Source organism: Diabrotica virgifera, chromosome 3 (assembly GCF_917563875.1).
Source record: "Diabrotica virgifera virgifera chromosome 3, PGI_DIABVI_V3a".
Classification (NCBI taxonomy): domain Eukaryota; kingdom Metazoa; phylum Arthropoda; class Insecta; order Coleoptera; family Chrysomelidae; genus Diabrotica; species Diabrotica virgifera.
The window spans coordinates 27,966,793-27,988,900 of record NC_065445.1 but is presented as its reverse complement, the minus strand read 5'-3'; the positions used below and the strand labels follow the sequence as shown (position 1 = coordinate 27,988,900).

At 32.8% G+C, this 22,108-nt stretch overlaps 1 protein-coding gene across 1 annotated transcript in view; it reads right to left on the bottom strand.

Moving 5' to 3' along the window:
• LOC114340279 (transient receptor potential cation channel protein painless) overlaps positions 1–989 on the bottom strand; it is a 39,909-nt gene extending 38,920 nt beyond the window's left edge. Inside the window, exon 1 of the mRNA XM_028291012.2 lies at positions 836–989. The gene's annotated coding sequence lies outside the window, so the exon portion shown is untranslated. The remainder of the gene's footprint in view (positions 1–835) is intronic.
• Positions 990–22,108: the final 21,119 nt, after the last annotated feature.

Sequence of the window (22,108 nt, the reverse complement as noted above, 5' to 3'; positions counted from 1 at the left end):
CTTGAACTTTCAAATGCGGTAAGCAGAATTCCTATTTTATTTTTTAGTCAAAAGTTATTCGGGTGCAAAAATTGCAATTTTTCGATTTTTTTAAAGTTCAACCGCGTTTATGTCGAAAACTATGCATCTCCTACGAAAAAACTCGTAAAAACATTTTTTGCTTAGAATTAACCAAAAAAAAAAACAAAAAAATGTTTTGTTTTGCGAAAAATCGCTGTTATGTGATTCCCCAAGTTCTTTGTTTATAACAATCATCTGTTACCTAAATAATTTGTGTTCTAAGGGTCAAAATACATAAAAAGAACTTGGGTAAGTCCATCTGAATTAAGGAGGCCGTTGTACCCCCACTGGCCACATGACTAATTCACTTGATCTTCCACTTCTGGAAATGAACATGTTAAAGTTTCTGGCGGTTGTGTTAAATTGGTGCAGCATACGTTGTAAATCATCTTCACTTTGAGAGATTAGTATATTGCATCGTCTGCATAGCAGATTATTTTCAAGTTGTTTTTTTCTCATTTGGTATCCTGCTGAGAGTCATGAATATAATAATCCGACAATGGCACTCTTCATATATTTTAAGCAAGCTTTTGAAAGATTGAAAAGAAAAGAAATATACCTACCTATAAACACTTAAAAAATCTAGAAGTTTTACCAAAAATAATAAGAATGATAAAACAGAAAATATAGTGAAGGTAAATAATAAACTATTAAAAAAGTGGGAAGGGTACGATAAGGAGATCCGTGGAACAACTAGCACGACAAAAAGGATATAATTTTTGCATTAAAAAAATACTTGTTGTCCAATAAAAAGAGCTCCTAAATTATTACTTACTTGTGAAATATAATCCTTATTTGAAGTTTATCAAAAAGAATATTAAACTACACAAGCTACAATGCTAGTAAAAAAACGGTAGGTAGTTCGTCAATTTTAGCATCTTCATTTTCATCTGATTCTAAAAGCTTACTGTATGATTTACTGATAATTTTATAATAAGTACTTATTCATCGCCAATCTTTAAGTCGTGATAAATAATAATCTATTTTATCTATTACTTCTATAATAAAAAAAATTCCCTTACAAATATAGAAACATGTTCGTTTTGTGATAAAACATAGGTCAGCAAATCCAAGAAGAAACAATATGACCGAAAAGTTAAAAAATTATTCTGGAGATGCATTCGGTTTCCCTAATTGCATTTCTCTACACGATTCTATCTTGAGTCATACCAACATCACTACCCTTTACCGACATATCCCATGTCCTGCCAAAGCGTCTCCCCAAGTCTTCTTTGGCTTTACTCTGGCTCTTTACTTTGGAAACCGGCAGTTTAGGCAATCCTAATTTTATTGCATGCATCTCCATCTATATCCCCATTACCCTAGATACTTAAAACTATTACTTTTCACAATCATTCCAAACAATCTGTTTTTGATCTATTAAGTTTTAAACCTTTTTCTTCGAGAGCTTGTCTCCACTGTTCCAGTTTTTATTCTAACTTTCACTATTTCCTACCAACACTACATCACCATACATTAAACACCCGGAAATGTTACCCTGTATGTAGTTTCAGTGTTAACTGATCCAAAACTATTGAGAATAAGTAAAGACTAAGCACCGAGCCTTGGTGCAATCCTACTTTCACATGAAATTTGTCAGTCTCTCCCATATATCGTCCTATTATAGGTAAAACTCACTAACTACACTTTTCAAAAAGTGGAGAAAAATCGATTTAAAGGTCCAAATTGTTTTTTTTAATTCACCTGACTTGAATATTGGAATTTTTTAACGCAACTTTAAAGAATAAATAAAAACAGATATTTTCAGCCATGTTTTCTCACAGGAACTATGATATAATCAATATTAGATCAATTTCTGTACTTTTATTGGATATTGACAAGTTAATGAATTCGTCTCCATAAAATTTCGCTGACTTACAAATAACGAACTATCAAAATAAGTCTATTATTTGAAAAATGAACAATAAGTTTCGTTTTTTGAAATAAATGCAATTCTTTCGGCATTTATGACATCCACAAAAGTCGCCTGCTTAATCGCAAAATAGATTATGTTACCCTTTATGTAAGCTATTACTGTTACAACGAAATTTATAAGCTCATATTTCTTTAATCAATCGCCGACCAAATAATGCACACAAATATAGTGAACAGTTTTAACGATACTATATTATAACACACCAGTCTCCTGCTTAATAATAGTCGCGCAAAATAGATTTTGTTATCTAATGTATTGTTTGAAAGATCACTAAGTACCCATTCGGCATTACAGATTGTAAGGAAAAACTCACTTAGTGCAATAATAAGTTTTAATGAGTTTTACCCTGAAACCGAAATTCACAACATTGCACTCCAGACTGTAAGGAAAAATTCACTAAGATGCAATAATAAGTTCTAACGAGTTTTGCCCTGACACCGAAATTCACAACATTGCACTCCAGGCAGAAAAAATTCACTAAGTGCAATAATAAGTTTTAATGAGTTTTGCCCTGACACCTAAATTCACAATAATGCACTTAGTGAATTGTACCATAAATTATCTCAGCAATTAGAAGGGTTAGAGCCCCAGGTGACTTCTCCAGAGCTGGGCAATGGCGTATCGAGTTCAAATTGATGAAAATGTCAAAATTTCAAAAAAGTGCACTTAGTGAGTTTTACCTCTAATAGGACGATATTATGTCCCAATACTAGTTGTTACTCCCTCATACATATCTCTCACAATCTTTGGAATCTTTACATACTCACCATCATCAGCCTCTTTCAATCCACTGCTGGACATAGGCCTCCCCTGTTTGTCTCCAAAGTGTTCTATCTTGTGCTTTTTGTATCCAGTTTTTTGTTGTTTTTCGTAAGTCGTCTTGCCATCGTGTTGGTGGTCTTCTTCTGCTACGTTTATCGGCTCGTTGGCCTCCATTCAACTAGTTTTTAACTAACAAGGGTATTTTTCTTATTTAGTGCCCAGTAGATAATCTCTCGAGGAACTCTATCCCATGCTTTATAAAGATCAATGAATACCATATGAGCGTTTTGTTTCTTTATTCCTGCATTTTTCCATCAACTGCCTCAATGAAAATTGCATCTGTTGTAGATCTGGCCTGCATAAACCCAAATTGATTATCGGATATTTCGGTTTCTTCACGTATCCGTCTATCAATAATTGATAGTAATTAGTAATTATTACTCTCTCCCATATTTTCATATTGTGACTCTTGTGAGTTTTTTGGCCCTGTAGTTTGTACATTCTTGTTGTTTTTATCAACAGGTACTGCTTCTGTATTCGCCTGGAATTTGTCAAACTTCCGTAATTCTCTTAAATAAATCCCCAGAAATATCAGAAGTATCCTTTCTGTAAAATTCTTAATTTAATAATCTGTAAGTACCTACTTTCGCCATCTATTTTTGACCTATTTTTCGTGAATTAGCATTTTTTTTTTCATCTCGGATACATCTGTTTAAAATCTTTTGCATTCTTTGCTCACTGTTTCGCCTCCCCTAGTTTTAAGTTGATCGAAGGTATATAGTTACTTTCGCTTCCTTTTTGGCGACCATATAGTTTTGAAGATATGTGTTTGACCTATTTTCTGGCCACTTTTTATATCATTTATATAACTTTATATAATTCTCGTCTTTTATATTTTCTTTAACTTCATTTGTCTACCACCAACAGGTCATTTATGCTTTGAATGATTTCCCGACATTTTTTCAAGTATTTTAATAGCAGCATCTCTAATGGTACCGGCCACTGGCCAGCTTCCTCCAAATTGTATTAGGGCTTCCTTTCATGTTCCAACACATTCGTGTTCATAGCTATTTGGACGTAAGTAAGGATATGTGATAAGGATATGGGTGGAACGAATTAAGTCATTTTTGTTCTATAATAAAATTAACTTAAATATATTTCAGAATATCAAAAGCTAAAGTTACATTATTAAAAATAGATTCCTTTTGAACAGAAAATACGCGGATACTAAAAAAGGTACGTTCCTTTTAAATTATACTCGAGTATTCAAAAATGTCTTTTAAGTGATAATTTACTGATCGGAGGTCAAACAGAATAAAATATAACTGGATAATGGCATTTTAGAGATAAACAAAAAGCATAGCTACAGCTTATCAAATATTCGTTGACACTTTCAGATTTTTTCCACTTGCGCAGAAAAATAAGTGGGAACGCATTCGGTGAATTGTTTCTGTTGACTGCGCATCGTAGGTGGAGCCTAATATCATTACGGCCAAGTGTCAACGTATATTTGACAAACTGTAATCTAAAATAGCACATTTAACAAATATTTTTAGTTTATAAACGTATATTCAACGTTTTCTTTCAGAGATTCATAGCCAACGATTCCTATTAAGATAATACAAAAAAACTACTGAAGAATTAAAAAAGCTAATCGTGTAATATTTCACTAGGTCCATGAAGTGTAAAATATAGTTTTTTGTATGTGTCTCGAAGAATCATAGTTTACATTCTGGGACAAGTCCAGGATGATTTTTTTAATTGCATAGCAACGTATTTCACTACGGTTGACAGTCCTATTTAGCGAGACGAGATTCTCGTACAAATAAACAGAAATAATGAAACGGCGAAGGTCACCCAGGTAGCAAATCAAGGAGAGGAGACTTCAGTTGAACGCGTTAGTGCAAAAAGTAAACTGCTATTTAAAGTGCATTGTGCATGAAATCAGTGGTTTTGCGACATTGCCAGATAAAATCATTGAATAGGTTTTTTTTATAATACATTTAACCCCTTCGGTACGGTGATGCACCCGTGTGCATCATGCTTGACTGTTCGGTCAGTACGGTGATGCACACGGGTGCATCATGAGTTTTCGTTCGCCATAAGGCGGTGACACCATCTTCATCATATTTCAGGTATTTTTTTTTCGTCCGAATTACCTTATTCAAATCTAAAAGTGGGAAAACCACGCCCAAAAGTGGGCGATGTCCAGAAGGAGATTAGATTTAGTTAATTTGATTGGTGATAACGTTGTTTGGATGTTTGACTGATGGAATTGTGTGGGAGGTGAAGGTACTGTGCTACTGTTTACAACTTACCTTACTATCATTTGCAAGATAATTCGGATGGAATTTCCCAGATTAGGAGACTGGGGCGATATCAAGCACAAAATAATCTGGGGAATTCCATCCGAATTATCTTGTTTATCTTTTTTTACTAATTTTTGTGTAAAATAGTATTTTATAGATAAAATTTAATTTAACTCACATACTATGTAGAATAATAAATTTAATAAAAATAGTTTAATTTCTAAAATTAGTGTTATTATTACATTAACTTTAATTAGTTGTAGTGTGATACTGTATTTTAACCGACCGCGCGAAGCCGCTCGGTAAACGGTAGAATCCGTATATAGGAGCCGACTTGCCGAATGACGGTCCGGCACGAAGGGGTTAATAGCTTGTTTAACACACTGACGGACAGTGCGTCAAATGTATAAGCAAGTGTTGTGACACTAGATATATTTTGCAAAGTAGAAATTATAGGGAAATTGCAACGTCCCTAGACGTTGTGTCACATTAAATCAATCCAAATTAGACGTCTATAGACGTTCTGTCCGTCAACGTGTTAATCACGAGAAATTACATACAATGTTTAAAAATTTACCCAGGAGGAAGCAGAAATAAATTTTACTGTAAAACAGGTAACAAATAAAAGGCCGAACATTCTTTGAAACTCGATTGATCTAACAACGTCGCGTAACTGAAACTGACCTTGAGGGTTTCAGATATTTCTGTCAACTTATATGGTCAAATCGATGTCTAACCATTCGCGGGATAGCCGAAGGATGTAACATTCATTTGGTTCATGCCAAAACATTTTAACCTAAAACAGCTGGAAAATTTGTTCCTATGAGAAACAAGAGCGCCTAGTTCAGGTTTGTCAGAACTTCGTTAAAGGCAAAGAAAACGTGGACTGTTTAATTGAAAAAATGGGCCTAAAGCTACGATGTGGAAACGAAGGTCGATTCGAGGCCCTACGAAAATTGCGCGTGTTTAGGCGTGAAAAATACTCGAAGAGCCAAACAGTATTGCACAAGAACTGTTGTCATGGTCCTTCCAGAAAAGAAAAGTTTGGAAAAAGGGTATCTGTCATCAAGGGTAGTACTTTTAAAGTGATTATGTTGAATTACTCAGCCGACAAAATTAACCAAAATTCGAGATCATAATATACTTTTCAGAAGGTTGTTTTGTGCACTGAATCTCATCTTCAAATTGCCAAACCAGTCTGGTTTCTGAGATTACCTAACCTAAAAGTGAAAAAACATCGATTTTTGGCCGTTTCTGAGGTTGTAGCATCGTAACCATAGACATATAGTACCTAGACTGCGCGCTACAATCTACAACTGTTCCCCCAGTGCTACAAAGAAAAGTGTTTGTAATTAGGGTATGCATCTCTTTCTAATCATCACGTGAGAAAGTCACGTGGTCAACAAACCCAACGTCATTCGATAAACCCCGCCGATGAGAAAGAGATGCATACCCTAATTACAAACACTTTTCTCTGTCGTATTATATGTTTATGATCGTAACATAATTTTTCCCCCAAAAACTGTTAAAGTTTCACAAAAGTAAACACAAAATCTTAAATGTATATATAAATCTTTTAAATGGCGTCGAGTTGAGTGCGGACTTGTATTATTGTAAGCTTGGTAGTTATAGATACCAATAAAAAAAGGTAGATATTGCTGAAAACTTAAGAATAAGTTTTGGATCTATCAGAACTGTTTTATGGCATGTTGCAACAATTAGTCCATTCTTTCACGGTTTTTGCTCTAAATTTTAAAGAACCGCTTGGATTGACATGAAATTTGGCATACGTATAGCTTACATGTCAAAGAAAAAAAGTGATATGGTGCCGATGTGTGCTTTTGCCCTGGGGGTGACTTTCACCCCTTCTTTGGGGTGAAAAAATATATCTCCAAAATAAGTCCGGAACTGGGTAAACTGACTAATTTTAAGTAACTTTTGTTTTATAGAGCTTTTTCGTTAAGTCAACACTTTTCGAGTTATTTGCGAGTTAATATGTTCACTTTTAAACAAAATAACCACATTTTAGACGGTTTTTCGCAAATAACTCAAAAAGTAAGTATTTTGTCGAAAAAACGTTCTCATCAAAAATATAGCCTATAAAAAAGTAAAAAAAAATGGTGTACGCGTTTGGTCTCTGGATCTCGTAGAACCAGAGTTATAGCCAATGAAAAATAGATTCATATTCACCAAATTTCAAATAGAATATTTCGACGTGAACTATCCAAAAAATTAAGCACTTTTTGGGGAAAACTCATTTTAACTTTTTTAAAGTGTAAAAAAGCTCTATTTCTGTTTTTACACAAAGTTTCTAACATTAAATTTAGGCAAGTTACGCTCAAAATAAAGTTGGTCCCTTTTGTTTTTGCAAAAAAAAAATCGGGAAGACCACCCCCTAATTAGCAACTTAAATGAAATTAATCGTTACCGCTCCACAAATTATTTTACTTATGTTGTGTTTATATGATCTGTAAGTTTCATCGATTCCAAGTGCTTATTTTTGAAAAAAATTGGTTTCAAAGTAAAATTTTTGAAAATTTAAATTTTGAAAAATATGCTTTTTTCAAAATAACTTAAAAATTGTTATGAGATACCAAAAATCTCGAAAAACAAAAATAGTCAAGTTTGCTTTTCTGAATATCATGTATTTTTTTGTTTTTCTGTTAGACAAAAATTGATTAAGATTTGGAGTTTCTAAATTTGCATATAATCGTGATCGGTGACTCGTTCAACCCCTTTTAACTACAGCCCTTTCCATAATAAGGACTTTGCACCGATGAAACTTACAGATCATATAAACAATATATACTCGAGTCAAGAAACTTGTGAAGTCGTAACGATTAAGTTCGTTTAAGATACTAATTAGGGGGTGATTTTCTCGATTTTTTTACCAAAACCAAAAGGGACTAACTTTATTTTCAGCGTAACTTGTTTAATTTTGATGCTAGAATTTTTTTTATAAAACAAAAATGAAGCTTTTTTTAAACACTTTAAATAAGTTGTAATGAGTTTTCCCCGAAATGTTCTTTGGGCTTTCAATTGGAATTTGACGAATATGAACCTATTTTTCATTAGCTATAACTCTGATTGTACTAGGTGTAGAGACGTGATATGTACACCATTTTTTAAAAATTTTTACAGGCTATATTTTTGTTAAGAATGTTTTTTCGACAAAATACGTACTATTTGAGTTATTTGCGAAAAACCGTCTAAAAGCGTGGTTATTTTGTTGAAAAAATGAACATATTCACTGCCAAATAACTCGAAAAGTATTGACTTAGTGAAAAAACTCTATAGAAAAAAAGTTACTTAAAATTAGCCAGTTTATCCATTTCCTGACTTTCTTTGGACGAATATTTTTTCACCCCCAAGAGGGGGTGAAAACCACCCCCAGGGCAAAAGCACATATCGGCACAATATCACTTTTTTTCTTTGACTTATTAGCTATGTGTTTGCCAAATTTCATGTCAATCCAAGCGGTTCTTTAAAATTTAGAGGTTTTGCAATATTTTACCGTTAAAGAACGGACTAAATATCTTCTAAAACTTTAGAGACTTACAAAAGAATACAAAAGAACAAAGATTCCCTTGGTAATACTTCAAAAAAATATAAATTTCTTCACCTTTTGATCTGGAAAGCAAAATTCTCAGAATATTAAAAACCTAAATCCAGTCAACCAGGTGTCAGGTTCTCAAAAAATGCACTGATAGACAACATTACTTTAAAAACCGTTTATTTGTGCAGCGTTCGTCTAAATATTTAAAAAGTTATTCCCCGAAGAAACTACGGGATCGTATTGCACTAAAGCAACTAATAAAAATAAAACAGCCAAAGTTGACATTTCTTTTAGATCATTTTAATGGAGTTTCTATATACCCTTCTCCAAGAATTTAACGCACAACTTTAAAATATTTATTATAATTATAATATCTTATATATAAGTTCCTGCGACTGGATGACTCCTTACGCAAGAGGCCATTGAAATAAAGAAGTTTATGTGAATTATTTAAAGCAGTGGTTCTCAAAGTGGGCGATAACGCCCCCTTGTGGGCGCTGGAGGCCTCTAGGGGGGCGGTAAAGGGCACAGAGAAGATTGGGGGCGTTGAAGCGGTTTACAGGGGCAATGGCTAATTTAATTTTTTACCACAATAATTAATCAGTTTATTCAAATATCAAAAAAAAACAACACAATTCTATTACAAAAATTATCTTTAAAGAATACTCAAAAATATCAAAACTGCTTTTTCTAGAAAATATAATAATACTCTAGCTCTCTGAGAGGAAAACCTACCTACTGGTTATAATACCGCTTTTTATCGATTCCCCGCCCGCTGCCGAGGCCGAGGCGAAGCCCGCCCGCTGCCTCATATAAAAGCGCACGCCATCCAGTCATGTCATTCGACAATCTGCTCTACTAGGGACTGAACGTCTCAGACGTCAAGGAGCATCGCGTTATTACGAAAACAAGTGAATTTAGTGACGAGATAAAGTGCTGTACGTACAGTGCCTAATTTGCTCAGTAAGAATACTGTGAGTGGTGTCATTAGCAAGTTTTTAATACTCGATTCTTTACTTCGGCATTTTTGAAGACAAAATTATGTCGGAAGCAAAAAAGAAGAAACGGCAGTACAGCGCGGAATATATAAAATATGGATTTATTGAAAATCCTACAAATCCATCTTCGCCTATGTGCCTTCTTTGTCAAAAAACATTTTCGAATGAAGCGATGAAACCCTCAAGGTTGCAAGATCATTTGAATAAAATGCATTCAGATAAAAAAGACAAAAATGTGACTTATTTTCAAGACTTGGAAAAGAAGCACGCAGCTCAGCCAACTGTGTCAAAACTTTTTTCAGCGGCTTCTAAGCAAGACGAGGACGGACTCCGAGCTTCCTACAATATCTCCTTGCTAATTGCTCGAACAGGTAAACCTCACACTATTGGAGAGGATTTAATTTTACCGGCAATAAAAGAAGTAATAACTACTGTGCTCCATAAACCAGCGGCAGATATTATCCGAAAAATTCCTTTGAGCAATAGTTCCTTGCAAAGACGAATTGATGAGATGGCTGAAAACATTAAAGAGTCGTTGTGCAATCATCTGAAGACTTCTAAATTCTCAATTCAGTTAGATGAGTCCACTTTACCAACTGGTGAAGCATTGTTGCTGTCATACGTGAGGTTTATTAAAAATGATAAAATATGTCAAGAACTATTATTTGCCAGAAATTTAGAGACCGATACAAAAGGAGAGACCATATTTAATACACTGGAAAAATTTTGTGATGAGAAAGAAATTCCACTGAAGAATATTATATCAGCTGCTACGGATGGCGCTCCGGCTATGACAGGACGTCACAAAGGCTTCATAGCGTACTTAAAAAATAAAATTCCAGATGTGCTCGCTGTACATTGCGTCGTTCATAGACAACATTTGGTTGCGAGAAATTTGAGTGAGCGTCTCTCTCAATCACTGCAATATATCATCACAGCAGTCAATAAAATCCGAAACAGCTCTTTAAATGACCGATTATTTAATCAGCTTTGTGTTGCTAATGATGAAGATTTCAACCGATTGCTATTTCACACAGAAGTACGTTGGTTATCAAGAGGTAACTGTCTGACTCGATTTTACAATCTGTTTGAGTCTGTGATAGAGTTCTTGGAAAACAAATACAAAGAATTGAACGACAACCTCATCACTTCAAAGAATGATATTGCGTACTTGACAGACCTATATAAATTATTTAATATGTCAATCTCCAACTTCAAGGTGACGACTCGAATTTGATTAAAACAAAAAATGTCATTGCTGCTTTTGTAGCTAAACTGCTCTTATACAAGAATAATATCGGTAGACGTGAGTTTCACAATTTCCCTAATTTGTCAGCAGTATCCTTCAACAACGACGACTTGCTTGTTTACTGCCAACATTTGGAGAACCTCCGCAGGAATTTCACAGAACGATTCCAGGACATTTTAAACTTGGAAATACCGGACTGGGTGTTGGATCCTTTTTCAAATGTCAACACAGCAGGATCACCCCAGCTGGAAGAAGAACTCATAGAACTGACAACGAACGAGGAAATAAAAATAAAATTCAAAAATGGATACCAAGAATTTTGGCTACAAAGGCTAATCCCGCAATTGTACCCTGGATTGTGGTCCATCGTTCAACTATTTTTGATAGCATTCCCATCATCGTATTTGTGTGAACGTGGATTTAGTGCTGTGACAAAGTTGCTAACTAAAAAGAGAAATCGGTTGCAGATTACCAAACGCGGTGACTTACGGCTGTTTTTGAGTAAATTCGAGCCTGATATTAACAAACTTGTTAAAAATCATCAGATTCATCCTTCACATTAGATTAGTTTTAAAATTCAAATTGAAATGTTTGTTTTAATAACATGAATAAAAGTTTTTCTAATATTACAAAATGGTGTTTTAAATTACTCTCATCAGAAAGTCTTATTTTCACATGACACGCATAATTTAATTATTAAAATAATGACTGCGATTGTGATTCTTAAGATGTAGTAAAGTAAAAAAAAATGGGGGGCGCTAGAAAATAATTAATTTTCGATGTGGGCGGCAGACAAAATAAGTTTGAGAACCTATGATTTAAAGGTTATCTCTGTTTTTATTCGCTGTGAGTTTCGACGGTAGCGCTCTCTCGCGGTTTGAAACTTGAACTTTTCTGGTAAAATTGTTAAATGTACAAAACTGTCACTAACAGCGTTGGCGAAAACTATTTAATCCCCTCTACTCATCGGCTCACAGCGAATAGTTTTGTTTCTCGGCAACAAACACAAAGAAACAAAAAATATACGAAAAAGTTTCTTTTTTTTTATTCCTTGCCATTACAAATTAAATTGATTTATTGAAGTGGTGTGTTAATTTTTTTGGAGAAGTGTATATTTTTCGATTACAAGTAAAATTTAATAAAAAAAATTTTGGTCTTGGTAAAAGGTATATTATTTTAAAAAGCCCTATAGGGCTACAAACATCGAACAGAACGTTTTCGCTCTAAAAAGAGCATCATCAGTGTTGCCTAAAATAAGTATAACCATATTAATTATTAAAATGTTGAACTTAAAGTGATGACCAAGGTAGAATCAAAGTTTGGTTATACTTACAAGAACATGGTGAGCCAACCAAAAAATACGAAGGTCAAAGCCTTTCAAAAATGGACTAAAAGTCACATCAAAATGCTAACATAGCAAATTCCAAAGGATGGATATAATCCCTAAGGATATGGCCCTAGGATAACATATGACTCCCACACGTTGTAAGTGGGTCAAAGGTAACAAATTAGGTCATTATGTTACAAGAGCTGACAGGCAACTAAGATCTAAGATGTGAGATATCAAAAGCGAATCTGTCTGATGTCAAGACAACAATTGTCAATGGAACTTGAAGTATCATGAAAAATTGGTTACACAGCTACTAAATTTATAGTTGTTTATAGTACAAGCAATGATAACAGCTAACATCAGTGTGTTGGAATTATAAAAATAAAGAGTTAGTGAGAATAGATTATCTAGATGTAAAATAGAAGGGGGAATTTGAGTACCCACAATCATCAATGAAGTGTACGTAAATTGATGAAGAAAGGTAGGCAAAACAACATACAGATAATGTAATGTATGGTTTATGTTTTGAAATTAGATAATTTATATTTGTGAACCAACACAAATGATGGCTGAGAGACTGGCTGAAAAACTAGAGACAAAATAGGGGTCGTGATATCAAATGCTGAAAAAGTTGTAAATGCAAAATCTTATTTATAAATTAATAAAATATAGATGGGTTCATCAACACAAATTTACAAGACTGAAAAGGTTGTATTACAAGCTTAGTCCAAATTTCTTTATTATGTCCTTTTATGTTAAATAACATCTAGGGCAAAGAAAAATTAATAACTTGGATAAAAGTGTCTAAGCTACAACTAAAGTGGGGTCAGATGAAGATAAGTGTTGAGTAAGATTGTTGAGTATATGAGAAAATTAAAAATTGTGTTTATTTGAGATAGATGAGTTTGTGGTATATAAAGTAAATTTGACATCACTATTGAGACTAATGAACATTATTGAGAGACTGGGGACTCCAGAGACCAGGCAACCAAACAAACCAAATGATGAATGAAAGGTTGGCTGAATGGAATAACTACTAGATGTGTGAAACTTGAAAGATATATTGTACAGTATTATTGGTTGATTTAGTTTAGAATGAAATAGTTATGATTGGACACTAAACGAAAAACGGTTTGAAAAGATGATGTGGAGAGAATGGGATATATATTGAATAGATATAGTTGTGTACAAGTTGTGACAAATGGATGTTGCGGATATAGTTGAAATTGCTTTGTTTGGGAGAAGAAAAATTTTTTTGAAGAAAGGATTAGATGATTATCGAAAATTGAGTGAACATGTGGATGTGTGTGAATAAGAAGAGAAAAGAAAGAAATAGAACAATATTGGTAGATGCGAATAATTAGGAGAAATAAATTTATTTCTCCTAATTATTCGCATCTACCAATATTGTTCTATTTCTTTCTTTTCTCTTCTTATTCACACACATCCACATGTTCACTCAATTTTCGATAATCATCTAATCCTTTCTTCAAAAAAATTTTTCTTCTCCCAAACAAAGCAATTTCAACTATATCCGCAACATCCATTTGTCACAACTTGTACACAACTATATCTATTCAATATATATCCCATTCTCTCCACATCATCTTTTCAAACCGTTTTTCGTTTAGTGTCCAATCATAACTATTTCATTCTAAACTAAATCAACCAATAATACTGTACAATATATCTTTCAAGTTTCACACATCTAGTAGTTATTCCATTCAGCCAACCTTTCATTCATCATTTGGTTTGTTTGGTTGCCTGGTCTCTGGAGTCCCCAGTCTCTCAATAATGTTCATTAGTCTCAATAGTGATGTCAAATTTACTTTATATACCACAAACTCATCTATCTCAAATAAACACAATTTTTAATTTTCTCATATACTCAATAATCTTACTCAACACTTATCTTCATCTGACCCCACTTTAGTTGTAGCTTAGACACTTTTATCCAAGTTATTAATTTTTCTTTGCCCTAGATGTTATTTAACATAAAAGGACATAATAAAGAAATTTGGACTAAGCTTGTAATACAACCTTTTCAGTCTTGTAAATTTGTGTTGATGAACCCATCTATATTTTATTAATTTATAAATAAGATTTTGCATTTACAACTTTTTCAGCATTTGATATCACGACCCCTATTTTGTCTCTAGTTTTTCAGCCAGTCTCTCAGCCATCATTTGTGTTGGTTCACAAATATAATTTATCTAATTTCAAAACATAAACCATACATTACATTATCTGTATGTTGTTTTGCCTACCTTTCTTCATCAATTTACGTACACTTCATTGATGATTGTGGGTACTCAAATTCCCCCCTTCTATTTTACATCTAGATAATCTATTCTCACTAACTCTTTATTTTTATAATTCCAACACACTGATGTTAGCTGTTATCATTGCTTGTACTATAAACAACTATAAATTTAGTAGCTGTGTAACCAATTTTTCATGATACTTCAAGTTCCATTGACAATTGTTGTCTTGACATCAGACAGATTCGCTTTTGATATCTCACATCTTAGTTGCCTGTCAGCTCTTGTAACATAATGACCTAATTTGTTACCTTTGACCCACTTACAACGTGTGGGAGTCATATGTTATCCTAGGGCCATATCCTTAGGGATTATATCCATCCTTTGGAATTTGCTATGTTAGCATTTTGATGTGACTTTTAGTCCATTTTTGAAAGGCTTTGACCTTCGTATTTTTTGGTTGGCTCACCATGTTCTTGTAAGTATAACCAAACTTTGATTCTACCTTGGTCATCACTTTAAGTTCAACATTTTGATAATTAATATGGTTATACTTATTTTAGGCAACACTGATGATGCTCTTTTTAGAGCGAAAACGTTCTGTTCGATGTTTGTAGCCCTATAGGGCTTTTTAAAATAATATACCTTTTACCAAGACCAAAATTTTTTTTTTTTTTTTTTATTAAATTTTACTTGTAATTAATGGTATACAGCCAGCTACAGGAAATTCTTCCTAGTGGATTTTTCGATTACTTGAGGTTTTGGTTAAATAGGATCAGCAACAGCCCCACTTGCTGATATTTTGCTGTATGAATAAAAACGTTGCCGGAAATGCGTTCTAACAAATGAGTCAATTATAAAAGGAAAAAATAAGTTAAAGTGGAAAATTCGATACAGTGTTTAAATGCATTAAACACTAAAAGTTTACATTCTAAAAGAAGATTCGTACAAATTACCTTAACTGTAGGGAATGGCACTTACATATAAAAGAGAAGGTTCCTCTTGACGTGTACGCGAGTTAATTCGACTAAAAATAGTTTTGAGAACTTAGTAAATTATGGTCTATTATAAAAAGCAATGCAAAACATACAAAATATAAACGTTCGTCGGCTTACTGCCAATACAAGCCAGCTCCACTTTTCGTCGAATTAAATATTCTTTTGTACTCAAAAATTATCAAATAATGTATTGTACAAAAGTATGTTAAATGTGGGAAAACAGATTTTAAATGTGGGAAACAAAAGAGGCTCAAAAAGCTTTTATTCGGCCAAAAACAGATAAGTATGGTTGTCTGTTAAAATAAAACAATATTTATCATTTACAATCTAGTTCTGGTAAACCAAGACAAGTGCCAGTTAGGTTAAGTTTTTCGTTTGTACTAATATTTACGTTTTCAGCCATTAGATCATTTTTAAATTGCAACCATTTTTCATTTCAATTTAAAATTTAAAATACAGATTTATCAAAAGTTTTGAAACTGGAATTAGCTTGTTTTGACAGTAAACTGACGATATCCGAGATTTCTTATATCGTCGGTGATGTGACAATACCTTCTATCTGCTTTTTCATAAATTTTGTAAGAGAGATTTCAAACTTTTTTTAGGGTCATTTCCTGTTTTCATATGTAAGTTTTAACATGTTTTTTAGTAAATAAATAGAAAATAAATAATATAATAATAATAATAAAATTTAGAAAATAAATTTTTGTAGTGATACAGTTATAGTTGAAGTAGCGATTATAGTATTAGAAAAAATGGCTAAATACTTGACATCAAATAAATTAAAATTAAATATTTCCAAAACTGAAGCAATGATCTTTACAACAAAACACAAATATAGCCAATTAAATACCGATAACATTCTGCTACAAGTAAAAAATGAAAAGATTGGTATTGTAAGATGTGTTAAATAGTTGGGGTTTCAAATTGATAGTTGTTTGAATTTTAATCATCATTTTGATTATATTGTCCGTAAAATAACGAAAAAACTATATTTTTTTAGCCGAATATCACAAAATATATCGACTCAAGCTAAAATTACAGTTTTTAATTCAATTATTCAGCCACATTTTGAGTACTGCGCAACTATATTGTATATGTTTAATTTAAATAAACTCAATCAAGTATAAAAACTACAAAATCGTGGCATGAGAATTATATTGAAAACAAATCGACTTACACCTGTATCATATATGCTACATGTTTTAAATTGGTTCACAATTGAAGAGAAACTGTATTATTATACAATGATTTTGGTTTATAAAATACTTAATAATGTAGCTCCAGATTACTTTAAGCAGTTTATAGTGTACAATAAAAATGGGCATGATTATTCTACAAGAAATATGGGGAATATTTACATAGCAAAAACAAATTATAGAATGACGATGAATTCATTAGTATTCAGGGGTTTTAATGAGTTTAACGCTCTACCGGGTGAATTAAAAAATACGATGTCACTAAAATCTTTTAAAACCAAACTTAAGCTGTATATTAGAAACAAGTGATGTAATACTTTATTATGTTAATTTTATGGGTGGGTATTGTATGGTATTATATGTTGTAAAATTTATTTAAAGTTTGTTTCAATTTCATTTGATGTTGCTTATTTATATTCGATTTTGTAAATTATTTGTAATATCTATTCTCTACATTGATTGTATATTAGGGTAACCTATTCAAATGAATAAATATCTATTTATCGTAAATAAAAAGTTTAATTTACTACAAAACAAGTCAAAAAAAGAATGTGTGTGTACTTTGTACGCACGTAATAGTCCGTTCTTTAACGGTAAAATATTGCAAAACCTCTAAATTTTAAAGAACCGCTTGTATTGACATGAAATTTGGCATACACATAGCTAACAAGTCAAAGAAAAAAAGTTATATTGTGCCAATATGTGCTTTTGCCCTGGGGGTGGTTTTCACCCCCTCTTGGGGGTGAAAAATATTCGTCCAAAGAAAGTCAGGAAATGGATAAACTGGCTAATTTTAAGTAACTTTTCTTCTATAGAGTTTTTTCAGTAAGTCAATACTTTTCGTGTTATTTGACAGTGAATATGTTCATTTTTTCAACAAAATAACCACGCTTTTAGACGGTTTTTCGTAAATAACTCAAATAGTAAGTATTTTGTCGAAAAAAAATTTTTAGCAAAAATATAGCCTGTAAAAAATTTAAAAAAATGGTGTATACATCACGTCTCTACACCTAGTAGAAGCAGAGTTATAGCTAATGAAAAATAGGTTCATATTCGTCAAATTCCCAATGGAATACTTTAACGTGGAATAACCAAAAATTAAGCACATTTCCGGGAAAATTCATTACAACTTATTTAAAGTGTTTAAAAAAATCTTCATTTTTGTTTCATAAAAAAAATTTCTAACATCAAAATTAAACAAGTTACGCTCAAAATAAAGTTAGTCCCTTTTGGTTTTGGTAAAAAAATCGAGAAAATCACCCGCTAATTAGTATCTTAAATGAACTTAATCGTTACGACTTCACACGTTTCTTGACTTGTGTATATATTGTTTATATGATCGGTAAGTTTCATCGGTTCAAAGTCCTTATTATTGAGAGGGCTGTAGTTAAAAGGGATTAAACGAGTCACTGATCACGAATGTATGCAAATTTAGAAACACCAAATCTTAATCAATTTTTGTCTAACAGAAAAACAAAAAAATACATGATATTCAGAAAAGCAATTCTGACTTTTTTGTTTTTCGAGATTTTTGGTATCTAACAATTTTTAAGTTATTTTGAAAAAAAGCATATTTTTCAAAATTTAAATTTTTAAAAATTTTACTTTGAAACCAAATTGTTTCAAAAATAAGCACTTGGACTCGATCAAACTTACAGATCATATAAACACAACATAAGTAAAATAATTTGTGGAGCGGTAACGATTAATTTTATTGCTAATTAGGGGGTGGTCTTCCCGATTTTTTTTTGCAAAAACAAAAGGGACCAACTTTATTTTGAGCGTAACTTGCTTAAATTTAATGCTAGAAACTTTTTGTAAAAACATTTGTAAAAACACTTTAAAAAAGTTATAATAGGTTTTCCCCAAAAAGTGCTTAATTTTTTGGATATTTCACGTCGAAATATTCTATTTGAAATTTGGTGAATATGAATCTATTTTTTATTGGCTATAACTCTGGTTCTACGAGATCCAGAGACCTAACGAGTACACCTTTTTTTTACTTTTTTATGTGCTATATTTTTGCTAAGAACGTTTTTTTTTGGACAAAATACTTACTTTTTGAGTTATTTGCGAAAAACTGTCCAAAAATGTGGTTACTTTGTTGAAAAATGAACATATTCACTCGCAAATAACTCGAAAAGTGTTGACTTGGCGAAAAAGCTCTATAGAACAAAAGTTACTTAAAATTAGTCAGTTTACCCATTTCCGGACTTATTTTGGACATATATTTTTTCACCCCCAACAGGGGGTGAAAGTCACCCCCAGGGCAAAAGCACACATCGGCACAATATCACTTTTTTTCTTTGACATGTAAGCTATACGTATGCCAAATTTCATGTCAAACCAAGCGGTTCTTTAAGATTTAGAGCAAAAACCGTAAAAGAATGGACTATAAGAAGTTATACTTCTATTATATGATTTCAACGAAATAAATATACTTTCAACAGGTTATTTGTATTTTATTTAAAGATTAAATTAATTTTTACTTACTACTTTCCAATAATTTTTATTAAAACAATACCAACAATTAAAAAAAATAGAAAATACACGGATTTGAAACGGGGACCTCACGATCTCCGGTCACACGCTCTACCATTGAGCTATATTCGTTTAGCTTTGACAGGTTACAAGATTTCTCGTACATACTGACAAATTTAATAGACCAAGTGAAGTATACAAAAATACTTTAAATATAATACTTACTATTATTATAAAATATCTTATTACCGAGGAAGCAAAATCCAAAGACACAAAAATTATAATAAATATATTTACTAAAAACACTAATAATATATTCTTTTCACGCACACCTTATTTCAGCTACATAAAGATGTAGCAAATAATACCATACTGTCGGTGTGCGCAGGCGCCAGGGAATGTAAAAATTCACCCTCGTGCCTAAAGAAGTATAACTTCAAAAATATCATATGAAAACAGGAGGTGACCTAAAAAAAGTTTGAATTCTCTCTTACAAAATTCATGAAAAAGCAGATAGGAGGTATTGTCACATCACCGACGATATACAACTCAAGTGAAACCATAGAAATAAAACATAGACCATTCTGCAAATCACTTGGGTTGAGCACTTAAGCTTTTTCTTTGCTGGGCTTCAATTCCTGGTGACCAATAATAGTCTCAAAGTTTATTTTGTATTTATAAAGCATCCCAAAATTCACGAAAGATTTGAATTTGCGTTAATTTGTGCACTAAAGTGTTAACAACAAAACAAAAACGTTTTGACAGCTGACAGTTCAGAGTTATTAAAAATGGAGCATTACACGAGAGAACGAGTTTTTATTGTTGAAAGAATGACAGTTTGGTGGCCACAGTTTACAAATTTCATACAAAATATGTCCGGAATATTGAATAAACTTCGGCAACTGAAGACAGTAATTGAAAAATTTAGGGAGATTGGATCAATTGGTGATGCTAAACATACTGGTCATCCAAAAACAAGCCGCAAAAATGTCAATATGGAAGCAATGCGTGAAAATGTTGGTGAAAGCCCAGGAATAACAATTCGACGTCGTGGACAGGAACTACAAATTTCAAGAAGCTCTACAGGATATACTCACTAATCTACATGCTTACAAAATTCAATTGACACCAGAACTGATGCCTAATGGCTCTGCACAGTGAAGAGAGTTCATTGAATGGATTAGTCAACATCATCAAGTGGATGCTGATTTTTCAAGCAAAATCCTCCTAAGCAAGGAACTAGGTACATTTTCACCTTGATGGTTTGTTAATCGTCAAAATTGCCGCATTTGGGCTTCGACAACCCATACGTGACTGTCAAAAAAAAATGCATCCACAACATGTCACTGTTTGGTGCGGATTTTGGGCTGTACACAACATTGGACCATACTTCTTTAAAAATAAGGCTGGTAAAGCAGTGAGTGCTACTGACTGATGATCGATATCGTAACATGATAAGAGTTTTTGCTGCCTAAATTCGATGATATTAATGTGGATGACATGTGGGTTCATCAAGATGGTGCCACATACCATATATCAAGTGTCATTTATTTCCTGTCGTTCGTTACTTCAAAAATCTCGAGCTTTTAAAATTCCAGGCCCAGAAAGTAGGTTTTTTCGCTAAAAGTAAAGTAAAGTAAGTTTTTCGAATTCTAGGCCCAGAAAGCCCAAGTTGGCGCCCTTCTTCCTCTCTCCTTGTCATACTTTTCATATCACTCTATTTCCAGTGAAACAATTCAATTACTGCATGAGACATCTCTTGGACATGTAGTTTCAGTGATCAGAATTAGCCCCCTAGATCATGTGATTTAACACCATTAGATTTTTTATGGGGTTATTTGAAGTCAAAGATTTACGCCTACAATTACCCGTGCATTGAAGGAGGAAATTAAACGCTGCATCAATGAAATTCAGTTACATTTATGCAAAATGGTCATGAAAATTCGACAAAAGAGTGTGTGTATGTACCAACAAAGCCGGAGGTCACTTGCCTGATGTGCTATTCCATACATAACCCCATTGTTGTGAAAACAACAGTTAAATTAATTCGCATTTATGTAAATCTCTTGGGACAATCTGTGTTGTGTTTGAAATAATTAATTCTCTGAAAACTTGAGTGTTAGCGTTGTGTTAGGCACAAAAGATAAAACGGACACACGGTTGCTGTTAGGGTATTTGGTGGTCGCAAGGGTAGAAACATGTGTGGATGGATACGCTCTTGTGAAGTGACATTCTTACCCTTAGGGAGAGAACATTTTGCAGTTTTAGAATAAAAACTGAGCAGTCCCTTTTAGTTCTCAGCGGTGAACACTTTTATATGTGTTATTGAAATAAAAATGAAAAAATTATTTTGTAATCGTGATATTAGTATGCATCTATGAACTAGAATGTTAAAATGCTATGTATTCAGTACTTTGCTCTACGGTGTTGAGTCATGGACTCTTAAACAGAGGAATATTAAAAATCTTGAAAGCTTTGAGATGTGGTGCTACCGCCGTATACTAAGAATAAGTTGGGTGGATAAAATTACAAATGAAGAAGTAATACGCAGAATAAATAACGAGCCAGAAGTTCTACTGAATATAAAAAAGAGAAAACTTGAATACTTAGGCCACCTGATGAGAGGACAAAAGTACACATTCCTACAAAATATAATGCAAGGAAAAAATCCAAGGACGAAGAAATCCAGGCCATAGAAGAATGTCCTATCCAATCTCCGATAGGAGAGGCACTCAAAGAAGAAGAAGAAGGTGAACACTTCTGTGTGTGTGTTCCTCTTTTCGCCGTGAAGATACGTTATGCTCTACGCAATCTCTCTCTTTCGCTATTAAGACAATTAATCGTTAATTCCGTGCATTTGTTAAACTCGTTATTGTTAATAAATGTTTTGTTCGCTTAACACTTTTATTTCTCGTTTGCACAATCCTTTATATCGTGTTTATTAGTAACTATAAAACCAGACCAAATAA